Genomic DNA, 23,242 nt, shown 5'->3' with positions numbered 1-23,242 from the left:
ATATTAGAGAATAGCTGTCGCCCTTACGGCTGAGCCAGAACATTCAGGAAGAGGCCACCTCTTTCTAAGACTGAGATCTAGACCTTATTGGAGAGGGTACAGCCATGGTGCTCTGAAAGAGTTCATAAGGGGATGCACTGGTGAGACTTTCCAGAGACCTGCTGTCTGGAGTAGCGAGGAAGCCATCCATTGAACGAGATACCATGTCATGTCCTAGAAATCATGACAGAGCTCTCCAATGGGGTGCCAGGGAAGCCATCCAATGAGAGGTAGCCCACCTTTGGCACTCTATTGTGACCCTCCAGTGGGGGTTCCAGTGGGAATCATTCACAGGGATGGCCCCGGGAAGCTCCCCACAGGAAGGCCCCATTGTGGCCACCCAGCTGGCGGGGCAGAAAGAGCCTCGCAGGCCATAGGAGCGTGCCAAGGCAAGCCACTCGGAACCAGCAGAGAAGCCCCAGCCTCTCCCAACATCCCCGTCTACTGACAGAATCGCACACCACACTGGCTGGCAAAGCAGAGCCGCAAAAAGGGTCCTGGTCCATTATTGTAGAGCAAGGGGGAATTGGGACGTGATAGGTGACCAGTTGGCAACTTCTGCAAGGAATTTAGCTGATGGCTCTACCTATGTTCATTCCAGGTTGGAAGGCCTGGAATTTCCTATCAGAGAGTCAAGCCTGTGCCGGGAGCCTGGGCTGCTGAGCAGACAGCTGAGTGAGCTGGTTCTCAGCCTCCCTGTGTGCAAGAGCTTTTATGAAAGCCCACTGACTTTCCTTACGAATCATTTCTGGTCTACCCAAGGCAGGATGGGCCAAACGGGTCTCCCAGTCTGGTTATTTAAAATGCACATCTAACGATACAAATGGGTCTTTTAGCTGTGTCAAGGAAAATAATGAAGTTAGAATACGGTAGGAATGAATTAAGAATAATGAACAATGAATAGGTTTAGTGGTTAAATAAATGCCACTCATGGTGTAAAACTTCTACAGCATACCTTGGGACAATGTCGTGAACAAGAGCCTCGGCTCGGAGCGACTTACTGATTGCGTCAGCTGGGGCAAATTACATCACCTCTCTGTGCCTCGGTTTTCCCTTCTGCAAGTGGGGACGACAGTACCTGCTTCAGAGGATTGTTGGGAAGACTAAGGAGTTCATGGTAAAGCTCTGCAGACCAGGTAGCACAGAGCCCCGAGGGAGCCAGTTATCACTGTGAATATTTGAGAACAGATACACCCAGGCTGATGTACGCGAGGCCCCTCGCAAGTCCCTTACAATCTCCCCTGCTCTCCTCCCATAAAATGTTGACCTTCCCCCTCAGTGCTGTTTCCTGGGGGGCAGGCAGGCACCGGGCAACCAAGGAATCATGCCGTGTAGCCCCTCCATTCCAGCCGTCACCCAGGACACTGGCTTAGCGCTCCTCTGTCATCAACGCTGGACAAAGAGGCCAAAAGCCAAAACAAGTAAACTGGCCCCCACAGAACTGATCCAAATGGCCTGGGGCCTGGCAGTACCGGTGGAAGGGCTTGAAAACAAAAACCACCAAAAACAACACACAGGCTTGTCTTTGTCATGACTGACCCAGCTCGCAGCCAGGCATGGAAACAGAGCAGCTTTATGAGAAAATGCCTTTCTTTCCACGCGGTAATTGAATCCAGTTGTGGCTTGAGGTTGCACATGAGTGGGGTTTAAGAAACGTTTGCTTCTTAGATACATCTCCCCCAGCTGAACAGTCTTTTCTTTCTGTTGAATTCTCCTTCAGCAGGGTGTTAAAGCTCCCGCAGACCATACGATGCTTTGGGATCTGGCTCTCATGCTCACCCTAGAGATAACTGGCCATCCCGTAGACACTTCAAAAACTAAACTCGTGGGCGAAGTCCAAGATGGTCTTTCTGGATCCTGAACCCTGCTTTGTAGCAAACAGTTGTTTGGGGGCAGTTTGGGGGGCAGCTGAATGTCCGGAACACGTTAGATCAACTTTGACAGAATTCCTCTTCAAAGGGGCCCTCCTTGTCTGATTACCATCCTGCGCCTGGAAAACCCCCACGGGGGAAGTGGGCTGAGGCTAGGACAGGATGTTTCGGAGTCAGATTTGGTTGCATCTTGTCCCATGGCTACTGCTGCCCGCTGACAGCATGCTTTGCTCCCTTAATGAAACGAAACAGTCCCTGTTCTAGCAATTGCCACCCACGTGAGGACAGCAAGTCTTCCACCGCCCAGCTGGAGTCCTGCCCTGGAGCCCTTGGGGCACACATTCAGAGACCTTAGCCAGAAACTCCTCAGTAAAGCATGTTTTTTAAAAATTTTTAATTATTTTGGTATTCTTGCATGATGAAATGTTCCACGTGGGAAGTAGTGTGGGATAGGAGTTAAGTGGGAAAGAGTACATTTCCTTCAGAAACATAAAAGCAAAAGATATTGGGCATTCACCCCATGCATTAGAGTCTGATGGGCAGAGCTGACACCATGTTGGCAGTCTCTCCTGTCCTCAGACTATGAGCTGCCGCTTCCAGCCTCCTCCTATGAAAGGCTTTCCACCCGGTTAGGTCAGGGTACAAACACTTGGGGGGCACAGACCACAGGGGCCACCCACAGAGGTGTGGGCAGGGCATGCAGAAGCCACCGGGATGGACGGTGCAATGGCACGGGGCCAGTAACAGTGGGCACAGGTACCACCCCTTGCCCAAGGATTGAAGACAACCAACCACTACTAGATCTAAAGAGAAGAAGTGATGACATGTCTATGAAGGCAATTCCATAGCAAGGAGCCAGGAGAGCAAGAGCCCCCACCCCCACCACCCTCGCCAACTCAGAGCTCTGCCTCCTGCAGGGGATCTCCACCAGCAGAGCCCTCTGGAAGCTGGAGGGTCGAGGGGGCCTGTAGATGGCCCCACATGGGTCAGCCTCTCAGGCATAAGCAGGTCAGCAGAGGGATGTGGAAGAGCCAGTGGGAGACACACCCAGCACACACACACCATATCCGAAGCTCATAGAAGATAGGGCCTAGGTTTTACTCCTTGTTATATTCAAAGGCCTGGCCCATAGTTGCTACCTGGTATATTTGTTTCTGAACAAATGCATGAAGGAAAGATTGAGAGCGTACCCACATCCATGAAAACTATTAGTGCCAGATGAAAAGTGAGTAGGAACAAGGGATGACAGTACTCCCACACTAGAAATTTTCACAGGAAAGGGAAGGCACTGTGGACTGCTTAAGTGGAAAGGGCTTCGTGGAGAAAGTAGGAAAGCTGGGTCTTAGAGGAAAGTCACGGATAGATCAGTGGGGACACCATTCCAAGTGGAGGAAGCAGGACAAGCAAGAACCCAGAGCCAAGTGTTGAGGAAACAGCAGCACAGAGTGGGAGGTTTGCGCAGAGACCAGGAGCTGTCATGGGGACCAAGCTCCAGAGGCCACAGCGTGGTGGCCCAGGAGCCTGTGACATGCCCTGCGTGCCGAGGGCAGACTCAAAGACCCAGACAGCTGAGCACGTAGTAGTCAGACCAGGGAGGGGACAAACACCAGAGGTTCCAGATACACCTGAGCAACAGGAATGAGAAGGAAAGGAAAGAGAGGCACCAAGTGAGAGAGAAGAGAAGGACTCAGTGCACTGCTGTGGCGGGGGATGGGGGTAGACCGTCACACAAGAGGCTGAGAGCCTGGGCAATGACCGAATTGGTGACGGAGGACCCCGTCAGAGCTGTGCTCTCCCCATGGGCCACCCTACCCACCAGTCATGTCTGTGGCCACCCATCACTGTCGCCACAAGAAAACTGAGGCAGCTGCCAGAGGACACTACCCAGCCCTGCCACTAAAGTCCTCTCCTCAAACTTCGAAAGCTCCCAATGCCAGACTTCCAGGAGCTGTGGGGAGCAGGTATGCTCAATGGCGGGGAGGGGGAAAAGGCAGCGTGTTAGCCCTGCCCCACCTCCTTCAGGCCTCAAAATAGTACCCACGCCCTGGCCTGGAGGGGGATCCTAGCCCACACTCATCTCCCCATCTCCACTAGGATGACGCAAAGGGTTGGGTGGGAAGGCAGACATCTCTGTCCCTGGGGAGCCTGGCCCCCCAGGAAGGCCCACCGGTGCTGGAATTCAGAAGGATGGACATGGTTGAAATCAGGAACTACTGTGCATCCCAGTTGTGAGGGGCAGATGCATCTCCAGCCTCCCTGGAGCTTCTTCCTTTGCCACCTGCTGCCCTGCTCGGTCACAGACTTCCAGTCACCTGGGCCTTGTGTGGATAAGTACACAGTGCTAGCTTGCAGGGAAGATTTCCCCTAGAGACCTCGGGAGCTCACGCTGGCTCCACTGCCATACCTTCAAAGACACAAAGTAAAAGAGAAAGAGAAAGATCTCAGCACTGAAACCTTTGTTGATTTTCTGAAACTGAGTGAAAGAGGAAAAAAAAATGAAGGCAAAAGGAAATTACATCTGTAAGTGAAATTCTGCAATTTCTGTTTATTTGAGGCCAAAGTTTCTAAGCTCATAACCAAGCACCTGGTTGTGCTGGCCCTGGGGAGGCACAGAACACTAGATGCCCAGGATACAGCTCCGGGTCTGTTTCAGGACCCCAGGCTGGCCAAATACCTCCCACTTCCCCCTGCGTTCATGTCCTAGGCTGCTGGAACAAATGCCCACCAACATGGCAGCTTAAAACAATCATCACATGGTCTCACTCATATGTAGGACATAAGCAAGGACACAAGAGGACCACGGGGGAAGGGAAGGAAATCCCAAAAGGGAGAAATCAGAGAGGGAGAGGAACCACGAGAGGCTATGGACCCTGGGAAACGAACTGAGGGTCTCGGAGGGAAGGGGGTAACAAGGTGATGGGTTTAAGGATGGCACGTGTTGGGATATGTACTCGTTATATGTAACTAATGAATCATTGAACACCACATCAAAAACTAATGATGTAATATACAGTGGCTAACTGAACATAATTTTTTAAAAAACAATACAAATGTATTCTCTCATAGTTCTGGAGGGCAGATGTCTGAAATCAAGGTGTTGGCAGGGTCATGCTCCCTCCAGGGGCTTTGGGGAAGATTCCTTCCTTGCCCCTTCCAGCTTCTGGTGGCACCAGGCATCCCTGCCTTGTAGCTACATCCCTCCCACCGTCTTTTTCTTCATATGGCCTCTCCTAGTCTTCCTGTGTTTTCTTTCCTGTCCATTGCAAAGGTACTTGTCATTGGATTTCCAGCCCACTGGAGAATCCAGATCAGGATCCTTTCACTACATCTGGGAAGACCCTCTTTCCAAATAAGGTCACATTCCCAGTTCCAGGGGTTACTATGTGGACATACCTTTTTGGGTGCCATTATTCAACCCACTACACAGGCCTCATCTTCATTCTCCCCTAGCCTCTGGATCCTTACACTCAACCTAGAAACATGGTCAAGTTGCCGCATCAAAAGAAAAATAAATTCTTTCTATCCCATTGCCCTTTCAAGCTGTGCCATCCTTCCTTTCGTTTCTATGCTCAGCTACTAATCTCTCTAAAAAGTAATCTGTATTTGTTACCTCCGTTTCTGAATTACCACTTAATTTTTTCCCGCTTACTTTTTTTCCCTCGCTTACTTTTTAAATCAGTTTCTTTCAAGCATAGAGAGAAGTGCAGAGAACAGTATGACTTTTTTTTTTTTTGCATGTATTTTATGCAGAATTTACTCTGGGACCCTAAGTTTTTCTTTCTTCACTTTCTTCTGGGATGTCTTTTTCTTCCCTGCAACCTCCTGTTCTGATTTAGGGACAGTCTGTACTTTTTCAGTAAGGACCAGCTCCGTGTGGCAGGAAGAGCTCACATAAGGGTTAATCCGACCACGAGCCCTGTAAGTCGAGGGGCTTTGTTCACCTGGATATGCTCAGAGACCAGAGAATCTACATCTAGCCCCTTGAGTGCAGCAGCATTCTCTGTATTTTTCAGCATGTGCAGTAACAATTCAGCACTCAATTTGGGCCACCGGCCCTGGGTCCAGCCCCGCTGTTTGGCTGGGCACACCTTACCCGCTCTACCACTGTCTCAACAGAATGGCACACGCTGCTTCTGCAAAGTGATGTCCTTCAGAGACCCGGTGGCTTTTCTGATACACATACCCTTGATAGCCTGGGCAGTTTCACATGTGTTCTTAAAGTGAACACGAAGATTTGAACCTTTTGGTTTGCATGATTTTGTAGGCTTTTCTGGGTCAAGTGAAAAGAAAGCCATTTTCAGAGATCATCTCAGGCCACTCACGAGAAGAGATGATTTTTTCAATGTTTACATTTTTCACCCACTTAGTGTTTTTTTTGTGGTAAAAAGTGACACAAAGTTTGCCATTTTAATCTTTTTAAATGTGCGATTCAGGGGCACCTGGGTGGCTCAGTCGGTTAAGCAACTGCCTTCAGCTCAGATCATGGTCCCAGAGTCCTGGGATGGAGCCCCGCATGCTGGCTTCTGCCTCTGCCTTCTCCTGTGCCCCACCCTGCTTGTGCTCTGTCTCTCTCTCTCTCTCTCTTTCTTTGTCAAATAAATAAAATCTTAGAAAAATAAATGTTCAATTCAGTGGCATTAATTATAGCCACTTATTTTTCAGTGTTCTGTACTTTGGTTTCGACCCTCACCACTGTCCTGTAAGCATTTTCTCAAGGATCAGCAGCTCCCATCCTCAGCCTTCTCTTCCCCTTTACCAAACTGGATATTGCTTCCCACCCCCTTCTTAAAACTCTTCCTCAGTTTCACAGACCCCTGTTCTTTTCCGGTTGGACTACTTCTCTAACTCCTTCCTCCCATTCCCTAAATCAGCATTCTTCAAGGACTTGCCCAGTTCCCCTGACTTTTTTTTTTTATATTTTATTTATTTATTTGATAGAGATCACAAGTAGGCAGAGAGGCAGGCAGAGAAAGAGGGGAAAGCAGGCTCCCTGCTAAGCAGAGAGCCCAATGCAGGGCTCGATCCCAGGACCCTGAGATCATGACCTGAGCCGAAGGCAGAGGCTTTAACTCACTGAGCCACCCAGGTACCCCAATCCCTTACTTTTGATTGCTCGCTTAGAAACCTCTCATATCCTCATCCAGAGTTATGCCTCCGACCAAACCCTCAGTGCAGGTGACATGGGCTAAAAGCGTAGCTAATAGTTTAATGGAGCGCTTGGGTAGCTCAGTTGGTTAATCTTCCAACTCTTGATTTAGGTTGTGATCTCAGGCCCTGAGATGAGCCCCAGGTCAAGCTCTGTGCTCAGCACGGAGTCTGCTTGAGAGTCTTTCTCTCCCCCACCCCTCACACTCACATTCTCTCTCAAAAAAAAAAAAAAAAAAAAACTTAAAAAAAATTAAAACTTAGCTAATAGTTTGAGCCTCTGAGTTGTAGGTGCTCATATCCAGTTGCCTTCTAAGCAACCCCACTTACCTATCCCATCGATCCCCCAAACTTAGTATGTCCAAAAGGGGATTCATGGTCCCTTCTTTTAAACTTGTGCTTCCTAGAGGCCAACATGGAGTCTCCCATGCCATGCAGGGGCCTGTGTCCAGCAATGACGCAAGCAGTTAAGGTACTGCAGCTGGGGGATATCGCCGGCACCCACATCAGCTGATGCCCCAGAACTGATAAGGAGCAGAACCAGAGGAGGTCTCAGAGACCCCAAACTGATTCAATCCCTTTAAAAAGGGGAAGATTTGGGCAGCAAATCGTCAGACTCTCCAGACCTGACCCCTCTACATCTGACCACTTCAAAAAGGCAAGTTCCACTGAAGGCTCTGCCCGACTGATCTCTGAACAGAACCAAAGCCCTTCCCTGCTCCAACATCAGAAGCAGTGAGTGTCAGAGCTGACCCAGACTGGACCGAGACCTCATCTCAGCTGCGCGCCCCCAGAACTGACTTTGCGTTTGGTGCGTTCACTTCCTGCAGCCTTCTGTTAGCTTGTGTGCTGTGTGCCTTGTCTTCTGTCCTGCTGTGTGCCCCGTAAGAAGCCAAGTTCAACCACATGGTGAACTGTCACTGAGTTTGGAATTCTGGACCTGCTTTAGAATTGTGACTTAACTTTGCTTTATGATCGAATACAGCTGATATTGTGGAAACAAACAGCTCATGTGTGCACCTTCATGGCATGTTATGACATGCTTCCTCCATGTTCTTCCTACCTCTGCACACGGCACTACCATCCTCCCCATGTGGAAATCTTGGCACCGCCTGTGGCTTCCATATGCCCTCTGACCCTGTAACTTCTGTCTCTACAGTAGCTCTTCCCCACCCCCGTGCCATCTTTTCCATCCTGACACTCTCCAATTGCTAATGCCCGCCTTCCTGCTTCAGTCTGGCAGACTTTAGAGGCCCTCGCTCAGGTCTCCCTGCCTCCACTCGCTCTATATTCCATTCTGTTTCACATATCGTTAATAAATTGTTCTCCCTGAAACCCAGTTCTGCTCCACCACCCCAAAAGCCCTTGGTAGCTCCCGCTGCTTTGAAAATAAAGCCGAAACCCCCTCAGATGAACCTTCAGTGCCCTCCCTAAAAACCGGCCCTGACCTCTTCCTGACCGCCACACCCCCTTCGCTCCAGCCACACAGATGAACGATCTGCCCTCTGGACACATCCCACACTTCCTTCCTCACCCCATTCAAAATAAGGGTTTCACAGTCTTCTAAAAGACCTCTTTTCTTTCTGTTAAAATATGAGTAACAAAATAAGGGATACTGACGAAAGAGAGGACTGCAAATTCCGCCAAATAGGATCACCCACCTCGTATTTCCTGTACGGAACAGAAACACATCCCAGATTATTATCTGACAGGGTTACAAACAGAGCTTTGTTTGCTCATGGAATTCACCAACTTGGAGTGGAACCATCACCTTCTGAGGACCCAAACATTTTCTTGGTGACTCACCTGTTGGGGGGAGGAAAGCATCATCTTTCCTGCTCTGAATTTCTGTAACTGAAAAGGGACTCTGGGAGCAGATAAGATGGTAACAGAAACTATCACTGCAGACCTGAAATCTTGTGACTGAGTTTTAGGAAGCCAAATAACATTGGAGATGTGGCGCAAAAATTAAAAGAAAACCAGCCCACAGAAATGCGTGGAGGTACAAAGAGAAGGACACCCCTGGGTGCTCCCTTCTCATGCATTCCAATTCCCAAGCCCTTGGCCCAACCAAGAGATGGCATCAGAATGCTTTCAAGAACCCCACACATGCCTCACCAGTCCAGGCACACCAAAAGGCAAGAGGTTCTTTTGGAAAACCTAGGTGTGGCATCCTTTAATCCATATTAAAAGACCCAATTCGTGCATCCTTTGGTCTATACAATATCTGAAATTTTAGATTCTTCTTTCAAATCCCTTGTCCATGTAGTGCTATTTCTGTCCCTGTGGCCTTTGAGATGTTCAAAAGCAACTGAATCTTTGGCTTCTGAAGGTGCAAAAGCACTCTGAGCACTAAAATCCCTCCAAAACGCAACCAAACACAAGCTTAGGGAATGGGATATTTTCTTAGCAGAGAATGATACTCTGGCTATACAACCCGGGCTTGCATCCTGTGGTGGGAGCTACTAGTTGTGTTGCTCTGGGAAAAATTATTCACCCTCCCTCGGCCTCAGTTTCCTCATCTCTGAAATGGGATGAATCGGTTACTCTGCAGAGTCCTAGGAGGATTAAAAATAACATGTCAAGGGTGTAGGGCAGGACCTGGCACTGAAAAAGTTCTCCTTAATAGTGAAATTATTTTTAATGGTGAGAATTTGGTTGGAAAAGAAGACTAGGTTAAGACACATGAGGGTTTTTTTTCTTTAAAGAAAAAACAAAGTAGTAGTAAATAAACTAAGGTGTATCCTTCAGATTTGTGTCCATTTGACACGATTTATTTAGTCACACCTCCAGTATGATACTGGCACTTACTACACTCGAAAGCAAAATCTTCCCATAATCTGTCACAGTTCTTCTGTCTATGCAAGAAATATTTCACTGTTTTTCCAAGACAGAGATTCCCAGGATATTATTCCCAGAACAGAGCCTAATTTTCCGGTGAGACTCCACCTCTCCCCGCTCTCTCCATCTCCCCACTCTCCCCACCACCCCGCTGCGCCCAACCACCCCCCGAGCTTCCTCCCGTCCCCCCATGCTGGCCCCTCCTTCCTTTAACTTCCATGGGCTGGATGAGGGTTCAACCCCACCTCCAGGGATTGGGGAGTGGCCCAGAGGTAACCAATCAAAACATCATATTCTCTGGCCAGTCATTGGTTCAGAGATAAGCATGTGACCTAAATCTGAGTCCCTAGGGAATTGTGGGAGCCACTAGAAAGGATCCTCTCTTCCACTTGCCCATCAGCTAATCCGAGAGGATGTGAAGCAGAGGCCACTGAGGGGGTGTTATCATCCAGCCGCAGTTAGGAAGTAGCACAAAGGCAGGTGGGGCAATGGAGAGAAGATTCAAAGCCCCAGGACAGAACGGGATTGGAGGGGAATAATCCAAATTACTGAAATGGCAGAAGGGACGACAGAGACATTAAGGGGTGAAAGGGAAGAAATAAGAGGATATTAGAGAAAGAAGGAGTAGGGTGCCTGGGTAGCTCAGTCAATTAAGCAGCTGCCCTCTGCTCAGGTTGTGATCTCAGGGTCCTGGGATTGAGCCCCACATCGGGCTCCCTGCTGGGCGGGAAGCCTGCTTCTCCCTCTGCCTCTCCCCTGCCCAATTTGTGCTCGCTCTCTCAAATAAATAAATAAAATCTTTAAAAAAGAAAAAGGAGTAGATGAAACAGGTAAACAGAAGTAAGAAAAGGACAAGGACATCTTCTCCAGGCTTCTCTGAGTTTCAGCCATTTCTGTTCCTCCACCTCTTCTTCTCTTCACTTACCTGTACTCATTTATTCAACTACAAATGTGTATCACTTGAAGAGTAAAAAGGAGGTAAGATAACCAAATGTCCAGGCTTCCAGTGGGGTGGAGCTCACCGGGTATGAAGGGCTCTTCCCAGGAGAGCCAGACACCCACCCTATCTTCAGGCAGAGGCATCAGCTGCAATTCTCCTGTGGCACTAACCTGGATAGCAGCTGTGCGAGCCTAGGGATGTTCCAGAAGCTGAGCTTGGACTCAGAAACCATCCCTCTGCTGAAAAGGGACACATGACATATGAGGCCTTTCCTTGCTGGACCAGGTCACTTTCTCCTGTTTTCCTTCCCAGCAGGTAGGCCATGCACTAAAGAACAGCTGGCTGCAAGAGAAAAGTCACAGTCCAAGAGCCAGGCATGCTGGGAGTTCCCTAGAAGCAGGGAAGAAAGGGTGGATGATCTCATGAGCCCCTTTCTAGCCTCATTAGCATCTCCCTCACTCCTGGGAACCAGCACACTAAGATGAAAAGTCTTCACAAAAGTAGTTGTGCCTTTGGGAGGAAGACAGTTTTTGTGTGTTCATTTTCAAGGCATTAAAGCTTTTTATTTTTCTTACTCTTCCCAGATGTACTATACCAAGTCTACCTTCTCCAGTGGGTAGTAGATCTCTTAATGGCATCATCAGCAGATCTGTAATTTTCAAGTTGTTTTCAGATATTAAACCTCAGTAGAATTTAAAACATCCTTTCCAATCTTGGTTCCATTCTCACATTCTTAGCTCCCCCCACCCTGTACAACCTGGAACCTGATTGATTGAAGGTCTAATTCTGGGTCGCTTCCTGCCCCTGCTTTCTCCTTCCAGATCAGGTTCCTCTAGTTTGTTGGGCTAAGAGTTAAGACAGGGAGAGGGCAGGTGTCTTATACAAACAGACCACTGCTGTAGGCTATACTGACAGTTGATGCCCTCTGGGAGGTGGACACCCAAACACTGGCCTCCTCTGGGGGATACATATGAGTTCTTCAGAGGCACTTGCAGGGCAGGGATATGGTAAATCCAGGTTCAACCCTTCCATGTTCTTCAGCTCCCATCACTGAATGTACAGCTACAGACTCTTTGAGCTAGAGTTCCCTGGGGAGTAGGAGAGGACTATCTTAGGATGGAAATGGAACAAATCCAACTACTTTCTAAGTAACAAGCACATGAGCCACAGAGAACTCATTCCTTAGCCTTGGCAAACTGGGTGTGTTCCAGCTTCTCCCTGCAACCCTTCTGTGTGCCTTCTCTTCTTTCTCCAAGACTCTTCTCTGCTCCTAATGATGTACTGGTAAATCAGCAAATCCTTTCTCAGTTGTCCAACTGGAGAACTACTTCATATCCCAATCTTTATTAATGATTTTCTCAGAATCCCCTTACTGGAGAGAAAAGACAGCTACCTCTATTTTTCATTCCCACAGGAAGGGGAGTAATTGCTTTTCCTCATACCCACTATACTCCAATGACTCTTAGATTGACTTCTCTCTCTCTTTCCTCATATTTTTACATATAATATGGTGGTTGGTCATAACAGGGCCACATCTGTCTCATCTTAGGAATCCTTGGTTCTCTGGCTCCTATGGATGTTGGCTTGAGTATTGAGAAATTATCTTTTCTCACTCTTGGGTCTTGGCACCCAGGCCAACAGAAGTAGACCCACCTAAGAGCTTGCTACATGTATAAATGAAATGAAGTTCCATCTCCAGAACTCTCCATCCTTTCGTGTAGAGGCAGAATTTTATCATGTTTCATTTTCCTTCTGCCTGAAGGACTTTCTTTCATGTTTCTCTAATATTCCTTCCAGTACAAGTTTGCTGGGGCTCAATTCTTTCAGGTTTTGTGTATCTAAAAAGTCTTCCTTTTGCATTCATTTCTTATGAGACTATTTGGTTGGGTATAGAATTCTAGGTTGACAATTTTTTCTTTCAGACCTCTGAAGGTTATTGTTTCTTTCTTTCTTTTTTTTTTTTTTTGCAACTTGCTTTATTTCTGAAAAGAACTCTGCTTTCATCCTTACCTGTGTTCCTCTGTTCATAACTTTTTTCTCTGACTACTTTGAAGAGTCTCTCTTTTTCACTGGTTTTGAGCAATTTGATTATCTTATGCCTTGAGAGAATGTTCTTCACGTTTCTCTGCTTGAATTTCACTCTACTGAGTGCTGGATATTCTTTTATTTTTAATATATTATTGGGTGTTGTTCTGGGACACAGTTACTTGGAAATAGTTTAGTCCTTTCAAGGCTTGCTGTTAAGCCTTGTTAGGAAGGACCAGAACAGCATTTGGTCTTAGGCTAATTAAGCCCATTCCTGAGACAGTACCCTTCTGAGTACTCTACTCAATGCCCCATGAATTTTAAGGTTTTCAACTCTGGCTGTTGGTGTTAAGGACTATTCCCTGTCCTAAGTGAGCTCTAAGGATTGTTCCCTCTAATCCTTGTGCGTGCTTCTTTCCCTGGTTTAATGGAGTTCCCTCACATGCTATGTGATGATCAGTACTCAGCTGAACACTTGAAGATGATACTCTGTAGAACTCTGCAGTGTTCTGTGTGTACAGTACCCCCCCCCAAGTATTCTGTCCTGTGACTTCTAGCTTCATTGGTCTCCCTGGGATCCCAGCTCCATCTCCTCTACTCAGGGATACTGCTGGGCCCCACCCATATTCCCTTTTGCTGCACTATGGCCTAGAAGTTCTCTGAAGGTAGTCCACTGGGGACAATCACAGGATTCACCTCATTTGTTTCCACTTTCCCAGGAATCAGTGCTGGTGGTTCAATGTCTGAAAATCATTAGTTCAGTCATTTTTCTGGTTTTTCACTTGTCAGAATGCTGGTTTGAGTGTGCATTTCCTGGAATTTCCAGGAAATACAAAGCTCTTAGATGGACTTTACAAATCAGCTAACCTCATACCTCCCATTCACCAGTGAAGAAACTGAGGTGGGGAAAGGGCCTGCCTGAGTTTGTGGCAGACCGTGAACGGGGCCAGTTCTCCTGACTTCAAATGAAAATTGTTTTGAAAGAAATGAGCTCCCAGGAGAAAAGAAAGAGCTTGAGGAATTTCAAATCAAGACTCCTGTGTGTCAAAGAGTAGAGTCAATTGCTGTCACTGCCCTCATTTCAACATTCGCCATGGGTTTAGTGCCTTCAATGACGGTGGCCCCTTACCTCGATTTCTGCATTAATGAGGAGGCTTTCACTCTTTCCCTCCATCCTCTACCATGTCAGTCTCCTAGAAGGATACTGTGAAATCTTCAGAACCAGGAAGAGGCAAATAGTAGAATTGGAATTTGAGCTCATACCCCAGAGACGTCCCAAGGGAGCCTGAATGTCCTCTAAGCAAATGCATTATTATATGGACAAGGAAACTGGGACCAGACAGGCTCACTGGTGCACCCAAGCAGGCCAAATATCTTGGTTTTGTGCTCAGAGGCCCATGTCTGAGAGACAGTGTGTTTAAGCATTAAACAGTCAGCTCTTAATAATGCTGAATTTTCAATATACCCTCAGCTCACTTCATTGTTTCCCTGCAAGAACCACTTCACACCCAGCTGGGTTTATGTGTCAGAAACTTTTCCAAGTCTTTCTGCCCATGTCTTCAGTGCACTTACAATAGTCTGTTTTGCTTGTTTATCCACGCAGTGGGGTGAAAACTCCAGACACAAACCTGGAGTCACTGTGAAAGGAAGTTTTGGAGAGGAGGACCAATGCCAGAGAGGAGGAGGAGGAGAAGGAAGGAAGGAAGCAATGAAAGCAATAAGCCCATTTCTCAGGTCACTTCAAAAACCTCCAATTTGAGATACTGAACAGATAAGCATCTATTTTTTCTTTGCTTTAGGAACTGCCCCTCCCCGTTTACTTTAATACAATACTAAGCACACACTTCTCAGCACGTAAGAACTCAGGGACAGTCCAGGTTTTGATGCAGGGGGCAAACTCTGCCTTGCCTTGTTGACTAGTCAGTACAATGGGGCCTTTCAGTGCAAAAGCACATGGTTCCGGGCAACGTGACCTAAGAGCTGGCAAAGTCTCTGGGCAGCACAAAGGAACGGAACTTGTCTTTGTGCTATGAGCTCAGTGTTAGTGTTTGGATTGCCCTGTGGTTCAGGGCTCCATTCAGGGCTCAGGCAATGGTCAGTGCCACTCAGTTGCACTTCCTGACCCCTTTCCTACACCTTGCCAGCCCAGCCTATGGGGAGCCCGCAGCAGACCAGGATCCAAGAGAAGGAGGCAAGGCCAGGGTGAAGATCCTCCAAGGAAAACACCTGTGTGCATATAAAGCCGTTTTTGTAGTGGTCAGAAAACACCACTCTCTACATACCGTGGTCATTGTTTTCACTTCTTTGGTGAATGTGTAAATTTTCACAGAGTGTTCCTTTTTTTTTTTTTTTTAAGACTGTATTGATTTATTTGAGAGACAGAGAGTGAGCAAGAGAGAGAGAGACTGAAAGAGAGAACATGAGCTGGAGGAGGACATGGGTCTTGATCCCAGGACTCCAGGATCACCACCCAAGCTGAAGGCAGACACTTAACCAGCTGAGCCACCCAGGCACCCCCACAGTGTTAAATTAAGCAAAGTCTGAAAGCGTAGAATTTTCACATAGATAAAAGTGGGGAAGTAAAATTGGGTCATTAGGAAGAGCCTCGTGTCAAACTACATCTTACATCCAACTGGAGGAAGAACTATTTTGAACATTGTCCTTAAGGCAATTTAATGGGTATTACTTAATAACTGCCCCCCCCAGGCCCTCACAGCATGAGGTGGGGTCTCCAGGGACTTTTTTAAGCCTCAGGTTGACGGGGAGGGAGCACCGGGGACAGCTGGGATGGAGTGACATTCTGTCCACTGACCGACCGATCTTCACCTCTTCCTTAGGGCAGCAAAATACTAACCTGTCCTTCTTTAAACAGCAGCCCCAAAAACTGAGGAGGTCCTGATATGCTTTCTAAGCATCAATTCGCCATGTTCAGCACAGTTTGGGGGGTTCACTGGAAAGGGCACTCAGCATACAGCAGTTACTGAACACCTACTACGTGGACTTTGGACCTGCTGCCAACCTCCCTGATCACCGTTTCACTGAGCTCTGGTCACCAAAAAAATCAAGAAGGCCAAGAGTCTATTAAGGATAAGATAAAGGATATTTATGGAACCCTGCAGGACTTTATACTAGGCTCTTCCTTGCAGTATCTCATTTAATGTTCAAAACAATAACCGTGAGGAGGGGACCAGCCTCTCCCATCTTCCAGAGGAGCAAACAGGTTCAGCGAGTTGGAGTGGCCCAAGATCCCAGAACTAGAGCCCAGACTCACACCAAGCAAGTGGACCCACAGACCAGGCACTTACCCACCAGCTATTGTGAGAGCTGGGGAACAAGGAGCAGGAAGCAGAAAAAAGGAGGAGGCAAGAAGGTGGAGTTGTAAGGCAGGTGGGGTTCACATCCCCTGTGAATCTCCCCGAGCTGAGATGGAGAGTTCCTCTCCACAATGCCAGATGGAGAGACCATAAAGAGAAAGAAGAAAAAAGAACAAAAACAAAAACGAAAAACACAAAAAACCCAAAAACCACCCCAGCTCCCAATGAGGAGCCAGCAGCGGAGTGCTGATGGCAAAGTCTCGGTGAGACACTGTGGTTTATGCTCTTTGTCTTCCTTCTCTGGCTCCCCTAGCAACGGAGCGGTCACACCAGCGCTAACCCACAGCACAGCACGCTTACTTGCCTCTTGCTTCAGGCAGCAGGACTGCTAAACAGAACCGCATGCTGATTTCTGCTCCGTTAAGCAAGGGAACCGTCACCAGGGTCTGCCTGGTGGAAAAGGACTGAAAGCAGATGGAAAGATGCTTAGACTTCGAGGTTACGCAAGAACAAAGAAGAAAGAACAGGTTGCAAATTATTTTTTGGAATATTGAGCTATGAACAAAACCCTAACACTCACCAAGACAGACAGCAGAGGAAGTAAAATGGGGGGCGGGGGAGAAGATCGTGACTGAGGCTGCTTTGGCACATCTTGCCGCTGCCACGTTTTTCTAGAGTGTCTGAAAATCCTGGTCTTTAAAATACATATTATTTTTTTTTTTTTTTGAGCCGTGTGTGTGTGTGTGGGTGTGGGTGTGTGTGTGTGTGTGTGTGTAGCCTCAGGGCTGAAAAACAAACAACTCTATCTCCATGAGCTCATGCTGGAGTCGGTGTAAATTGTTTCCCTCCTATGTATAATGTTTCTAATTAGGACTATTATGGAGGACGAGCTTTGTGGGTTGGTGAATTGGCTCTTTGTGCTAATTGCAAACAGAGGGCTCTGTGCCGGCCTGTACTGGGCTGACCTGCTTCTTAGATGCATCACTAGGTGGAGCGACCCCTCCAACCCCGCTCCCCACTGTCCTGCATCAGGGGAGCCACCGAGAGGACCGGCTCTCTCCCCCTCATCACATTAGTCATTGAAAATAAGACCACGCAAAGAGATGATGACCCCGGCTTCTAGCTGGCCCTTTTACTCTGATAAAAACACCTTTCATTCACAGAAGTCCTGGGTGAAGCTGTTTCTCCGCAGGGGAACTATTTCCCTGAAAGGAGGAGGGTGAACGATACACAAATCTCCTTCCTCCGCATCAAGAATTTTGGAAGGATCGCACTTGGACATCTGTGAAATGAAAACTGGAGAAGGCCTCCCTTTCCCTGACCCGCTGAGGCCTCGGAGGAGGAGGTAATCTGGAAGGTTTGAGACTCCCTGGCTGGGACTCCATGGTCCCGCACTTCCCTGGGTCCGTGAGAGACTTAAGAAATCAATCCTCCACCACCTGAGCAACTGACTAAGCTCAGGTAATTGCCTTCTACAGGTAAAAACCTTGGTCATCCTTTTAAGAACCATCTTATTAATTACTACCTCCCGGGTCTAGCTGAGGTATGCAAGGCCTAGAAACGCAGAGTTGGCTTGGCATGGAGGTCTCTGCGTTCCTGGTCACAGAGGCCCTCAGAAAGGTCCCTTGCTGATTGAGCAAAACGTTTCCATCGTGGGACTAGAGGCTTCAGAGTCTACAAGAGAGGCCAGAATTTTAAGGTGGGTGGAAGCTGGCACACAAAAGCCTACCCCAGGGATCCTGATAAGCTCAGATGGGGTGATGGCAGTGGTCTTGGGCACGCTTCCCATTGCCTCAGGCTAGATGTATCAGTGCCCCGTCCAGGCCTGCAGAGTCAGGATAGCCCAGCTCACAAAGCCAAAGCCACATGGAAAGGAGCTCAAACTGTGGCCAGAGAGCCTGAGGCTGCCAGAAAAAAGTGCATCCTCGCCACCCCAAGGCAAAAACGAGACAACAGATCCTTCCGCCTGCAGATCCTTCCGCCCAGGGGCCCATTGGCAGCTCCCTGGACCCAGGAACCAAGCAAGGCGGAGAGTCTCCAGAGGCGGCAGGACACGGGGTTCTGGAGCATCTAGCTGCAAGCCGGCTCTGGAAGCCGGCTCTGGAAGCCGGCTCTGGAAGCCGGCTCTGGAAGCCGGCTCTGGGCGTAGAAGCAAACAGCTGCTCTGAACCCCAGAAGCATTCATGCCTAATGCCCACTGGTCTGTCTGGATGCCCTACCTATGACTGAATTTTTTATTTGGCTTAAAAGGAGAAACACCAGTATAGCATAGTGTATTTTTAATGAATCAATTAATGTATAAAATACATTAATGTATTTTAATGTTCGGTTTTGGAGAACTACCATTCGTTCTGGGACAATGTCCTTTCTACATTTTTGGTAGAAAAAAGGGGGGGGGGCTTATTATTTCAGAAACAGATGGGATATGTAATAGATGATAACATTTTTTGGCTTTGTTTTTTCATATTCCTATTTACCAAAATAAGCTATGACGATACTGTGTTAGTCTTCCCTTTTGTTTGTGTGTTTCTGTTGGTGTGTGTGGTAGCTTGAAGATGGTCACAAATTCTTTGGCACTTCTCCCATGGAGAGGGGCATCTAATTTATCTCCCCTTGAATCTGGGCTGGCCTTATTGACTTACTTGGCTGATAAAATAAAATGGACATACTAGTTGAGATCTCTGACAACTAGGTCATAGGAAGCCTTGCAGCTTCCTCTTAGGCCTTCTGGAACACTTACTCTGTGTTCCAGCACCAACTGCCGTGCTATTGGAATGCCCCAGAAGCCATGAGCATAAGCCCATAAAGGAAGCAAGGCCCCTGGCCAGTATTGGATGAGATGCTCCCTGATAGCCACCTCCCGCTTGCTAGACATTGATGAGCCCTTTTGAAAGAGGATCCTTCCGCTCCAGCTGATCTGTCACAACTGATACACATGGACCAGACATGAATTCCACCAACGCTGCCCAAAATGCAGCTTTGTGAGGACAATAAATGACTTTTGTTGCTTTCAACCACTAAGTTTGGGAGTGATCTGGTACACAGAAATAGATAACCAAAACAGCTTGTTTGTCTAAACAGTTTGTGAAATTCAAAAGTCAGAGAACTGCTGTTCATGGTGTTTGTTAAACATCTATGTCAGGTGGAATCATGGCTCCCCTCCCCCAAACATGTCCATGACCTCATCTCCAGCATTTGTAAATACGTTCTGTACATGGCAAAAGGGAATTAAAATCACAGATAGAATTAAGATTGCCAATCAGCAGACCTTAAAATGGGGAGACTTTTCTGGGTTATTTGGATGGACCCTATATAATCACAAGGGTCCTTCAGTGTGGAAGAGGGAGGCAGAAGAGGAGGTCAGAATGATGCAGAACTTGACCTCTGTGGCTGGCTTTAAAGATGGAGGAAGGAATGTGGATGGCCACTCAAAACCAGAAGAGGCAAGAAAAGAGGTTCTCCCATAAAATATCCAGAAAGAAACGCAGACCAGCCAACCCCTTGATTTTAGCCCAGTGAGGACCCATGTCAGATTTCTGACCTTCAGACTGTAAGAACATACATGTGTATTGTCTTAACACACTAAATTTGTGGTAATTTGTTACAAAATCATAGAGAACGAATATAAAGCCTAGCCTGTGCTACTATATACCGTTGACCTCTTACCCAGTGTCAGAATAGAAGGTTTAATATACTTGAAAATCTTGTACAGCCCCTATTTTAAAGATGGGACTATAGAAGCCTACAGACTTAAAAGTCAAACTGCTAATGTGTATTATACCGAGGACTAGAACTCAGGTGCTCTCAAATCTAAATTCCTCAAGGAAGGGAAATTTGGGGGACGATGGGAAGTTCTCTTTGGTTCATCATTCTATCCCTCCTGTCTAGAACAGTGCCTGGTACATGGCAGATATCTGTTGAAAGAAAGGGTAAAAAAAGTCACCAAAAGACAAAATCCATAGCTTCATCAAAGACAAAATAATTCTCCATCACATCTTATATTTTACATCAGATTATGTGGCTTTTAACAATGTTCTATCTTCAATCTCACCATTTGCCCAATGTCAATTACAAGTTATATATTTTTATATAGATACATGGCACAAAACTTTAAAAATATGAAAGAATACAATGAAAAATCTCATTTTCATCCTACTCTCTACACATCACCACAGTTACCACTTTCTCATGCGTTCTCCCAAAGATACTGAGCCATAGCTTTGAGACTTTAGGTGGAACGGTTTTAAATGTGTCTACTGTAGTCATTGGATTTGTACCTTCTCAGCAGCTCTGTTGTCATTTGTCACTTTGGCTCTGAAAGAGTCTGAATTACTCCCTGTAACTAGGCAAGACTCACTCAACAAGGCGTTCCCTGCCCAAGGCGGAAGTCAGGGGTCTTCCCCCGTGCTGGGGCTTACACAGACCTTGCACAATAAGGCTTATGGTGGTTACTTAGCTCCAGGGCTGGTTAGTTGAAGCCCAGGCAAATCTGACACTGTGTCCCATGTCCCACAGCGGGTGGAAGAGACATGAAGATCTCAGTCATGCTTTCCAGAAACGCTCTATGAAGGTTGATGTACACGCAGTTTCCTGCTTTAACCACTGGTTACTGATATAGTTCAAGAGGCAAACTGGCTCATTTTCCTGAACCAGTTAAGGAGTAGCGGTAGGAAGCTAAGTGAAAGTAGGGGGAGCAAGGAAATGTCACGCCTGTCAGCTGTCCCCAGATGCTCCTCCCCAGCGTAGGTGAGAATCCTCATTGTACCCTCTTTGCACTGCACACGCCGCCCCCTTGCAGCTCAGTCTCTCCTTATTTACACGTACAATACTACTACACAGAAAAAGTTTGTAACATGTACGACTGATTACTTGTAATTATTTGATTAAAATCTAAAGACACTTCATTTAGACTAGAAGCTTCCAGAGGGCAAGGACGGCACTTCTTTGCCTCACGATTGTATCTCCATCAACTAAAGCAGCTTGTGGCAAATGGGTACACAATACAAAGGTGTTGAGTGAATAAATAAATGAGCGGAGAGCCAACCTTTGTACCAAATGCCAGGCATTCTCGAGTGCCCGATGTGTACTTATTCTTCCAATTCTTCCAAACCTTCTGAAAACAGGCTGTATCATTCCCCCCTTTTACATAGAGGGAAACGAAGGCAGAAAGTGCTTGAGTAATCTGCCCAGTGAATGGCAGCCTGGCCCAGAGCCTAGCTGCTTAACCACCACATGACACTGCCTTTCAACGAAATTTTGGGCAGGTGCCCAATGACCGAGGCTCAGCTGCCAAGTGAGGCAACGAGGGCTTGTGGAGCCCAAGGAAGCGGAAGCGTGTGCACGACCAGGGACACAGGGAGGAGAGGAGAGCCGCAGACCAGTCGTCGGCCTGTCAACGGGGACCCTGGTGCCGGGCGTCACAAGTGGGAGTAGGAAGGCTTGGCCTTCAAGCCTGAGGGGTTTCTGCTCACATTCCTCCTGGGCCTCTGACCACGGCCAAATGCCAGCACTGCAGATTCTGAGGTGAAGCGGCGCCGCGGTGGGATTTAGGGTTTGAGGGAGAGGACGAGGACGGAAGGACAGTGCCGCCCCCTCGAGGGAGTCAAGCCCTCACCAGCCGCCAGCCTCAGGGGGAAGTGTTGACACACGGGCACACCAGCGACCCCAGGCCCTGGCCTCAGTGGGCCCCTGCAGCCTCCTCTGCCCGTCCGGGGCCGCTCGGGGAGCCCGGCACACGTTCCCCGAGCCCCAAGCCCCTCGTGCCTCTGACTCACCCTGGAAATGGGCTGTTCTCACTCTGTTTCTGTCTCGCGGCCTCGTCCCCATCAGCCACCCTCCAGCCTCCCGCTGGGCTGGTCCGAAGCTGCTGGGCCAGCAGCCCCCACCCCTCCCGTCAGCGCTCCTGCCAGTAAATCAGACTCCGCGCCCCCCCTCCCCCCACCTCCAGTGCGGGACCTACCGCGCATGCGGCGCTGCTCTTCACGTTGCCGTGAGATGGCCTCCGCGTGTGGACCTCATGCTGGAGGCAGCCCCCTTACGGGGATCTGGAACTCTCCGCCGTTGGTGCTCTGCGCCGGCTCTGTCTCACTGCGCATGTCAGGTTGAAAACCGGCGCGTGCTGGGCCTCTTCTACAGTTCTTAGCCCTGGGGACACACGAGTAAACGCTTTTTTGTTAAAGGAAGATGGGTTATTGTCAAGGAGGTGGGGAGGTATTTGGGGTGCAGGTAGAGAGGGACCCCACACATCGCAGGCCCGCGCATGCCCAGGCCGGCACCCCGCTCACCATGGCATCAGCACTAGCTCCGTGGCCTGCCTGCGCTGTCTCAAGATTTAATCTCTCCATGAGCCCGCTCGGGTCTCGGGGGCACTGTGGGGCTCAGTCAGTCAAGGGTCTGCCTTCCACTTAGGTCAGGGTCCCAGGGTCCTGGGATTGGAGCCCAATGTAGGGCTCCCTGCTCAGCGGGGAGCCTGCTGCTCTCACTGTCTCTCTCTCTCTCTCTCTCAAATAAATAAAAATCTTTAAAAATATATAAAAACGTAATAAAAAAAAAATAAATGAATCCCTTTTGATCCAAAAGGAGGAGCGAGAAGTTGTGGCCCCAGAGCTGTGAGCCAGAGTTTCAGGGAAGGAAGGAGATTGACAAGGAGAGAAAGTCTTCTGCCAATCGTCATTTCCTTCTCCAAACTGCAAGAAAGCATAAAGTAAGATATGAAATAAAATAAAATTTAAAATCCTTCCCAGTGCTTTCAGAGGTAGACCAGTCCTGGCCTCTTCCCCAAAGACACTAATAACCTCATTCGGTTTTGGTGTGAGAGCAACTGTCTATTTATAATAACGTTCAAGGTCCCCGCTAAGAACAGGGGATGAATTAATACTTAGGAATTTCTCTTCTCTGCAAGTGCCCTGCCATTTAAAAAAAAAAAAAAAAAAAAAAAAAAGCTGCCATTTTGATGACTCACATTTCCCTCAAAGACGAGATAAGCACCTTGATTCATATCCATGTGCAAACGCCCCCATCGTGCAGGGAAAGCGGTTCCTCTGAAGGGCTGGGGGGCTGAGAAGCCC

At 48.0% G+C, this 23,242-nt stretch overlaps 1 long non-coding RNA gene and 1 pseudogene across 1 annotated transcript; one reads left to right on the top strand and one right to left on the bottom strand.

Annotated features, from left to right (window-relative positions):
* Positions 1-5,581: 5,581 nt before the first annotated feature.
* Positions 5,582-6,249, bottom strand: LOC106005868 (annotated as a pseudogene).
* A 10,274-nt stretch (positions 6,250-16,523) lies between these two features.
* On the top strand, positions 16,524-19,189 carry LOC123392124. The gene is made up of 2 exons (XR_006606814.1): positions 16,524-16,702; positions 17,339-19,189. It is a non-coding gene; the product is annotated as an uncharacterized LOC123392124 (long non-coding RNA).
* Positions 19,190-23,242: the final 4,053 nt, after the last annotated feature.

The sequence above is a fragment of the Mustela putorius genome, unplaced genomic scaffold (assembly GCF_011764305.1).
Source record: "Mustela putorius furo isolate JIRA1106 unplaced genomic scaffold, ASM1176430v1.1 tig00000450_pilon_pilon_pilon, whole genome shotgun sequence".
Taxonomy (NCBI): Eukaryota; Metazoa; Chordata; class Mammalia; order Carnivora; family Mustelidae; genus Mustela; species Mustela putorius.
This window is presented reverse-complemented; position numbering and strand designations above follow the sequence as displayed.